Raw genomic sequence first — 1,526 nt, 5'->3', positions numbered from 1 at the left:
CAGTTATGTAGGTATGTAAGGCTATGTATTTTCCATGCTTTTAGGTTTTAGTGTTTATCGTTTTAATTATAATAACTTTCTAGTTACTCTGCAACTACAATTTATTACTTCTTTGATCCTGGATATTTTATGGGAGGGAAACAAAAAATTTCTAGGTAGTTGCACTTTTTCTCTTCAATTTTGGTTATTATTTTTTATTTTAATTTTGTGTGTGTGTGTATACACATCTAGAATGTTGTCTGTAATATTTCTACTTTTGTTCTAATACATGGAAACATTTTGGTATGTATGAGTATATATGAGATTTTGAATATGTGAGATTAAAATATATTCTTTGTTATAAGAATGTAGCATTTATATATTTTTATAACTTTAAGTTCAATTGTTGTTCAGAACTTAAAGTTCTTACACATCAATAATTATTTTTGCTTCTTAGCATTTTTATAGATGATGGTTCTATTTTTTGTTTTATGATGTTTACTGGTTACCATTTTTTGCTATATTGTTTTTTAGGAAATTTTTTGCTGTGAATTAGACTTTTCATCTTTATGTGTTTTGTCTCTTTTAAGCTTCTCTTCTCTGATATTAATATCACACTCTCAACTGCATATTTTTCTGGTTGGGATTTTGTCATTCTTTAAAAGTTTATCCTTTTAGTATTCCTTTACTTTATATTATCTATGTTTTATACAATATGTATTTGCTGCAGTTTACCAAATCCATGATAATATTTTTATTCATTTTAACTTTATAAATTGACATTTTTGAGTGACAGTTATATTTAGATTTATTTCTGTCATCTTGTCATCTTTAATGCTTTCAATATTTTGAGTTCAATTCAACGAGCCTTTAAATCTGCAAACTAATATTCATTTTACTAGACGTTTTTTGGATTTGGACTTCAATTTGTGGTATAGTCAGTGCTATTTAGAAAAGTTATTTAGCTTCTTTTTTCCAGTGGCAGAGTCAGACTTATAGTAGCCTCATGTATAGGACAAAAAGGGCATTAATTACAGAGGAGTTTCTATGAAAATGTGCTTAAGCCAATGAATTCTACTTAAAATTCTACTCAAAAACCAATGAGAGTTTGAGGAAATCTAGCATGAAAATAGTTATGGTGGAAAAAAAACAAAATTAAAACAAAAGCAAAAAACATTTAGTTCTAAAAAAAAAAAGTATTATCAACATGTGTTAGAGCAGCCCAGAAGCAGTGACTAAGAATACTAAGTAGTTATTACTGCTCAAAAGTTTTTGGGTCAGCCGCTTGGGTCTTCTGGTCTCAGCGGGCTCCCTCATGCATCTGTGGCCAGGTGTGGGTCAGGCAGGCAGCTCTGCTGAACTCAGGTTGGTTCTCTCCTATCTTTGGGGGTCAGCTGGCTGAAGACTGGTCTAGCATGACCTTGGCTAGGACAGTTGGGCTCCCCTCTGTATGTGCTCTCATCCTCAAGCATTCTGACCGGGGCTTATTCCCAAGGTGCTGGCAGGACTCCAAAAGCGAGCAAAGTTTGAGATCCCCTGAGACCCAG

This window comes from Myotis davidii, unplaced genomic scaffold, assembly GCF_000327345.1.
Source record: "Myotis davidii unplaced genomic scaffold, ASM32734v1 scaffold32, whole genome shotgun sequence".
NCBI lineage: Eukaryota > Metazoa > Chordata > Mammalia > Chiroptera > Vespertilionidae > Myotis > Myotis davidii.
Note: the sequence above shows the minus strand (reverse complement) of the source record.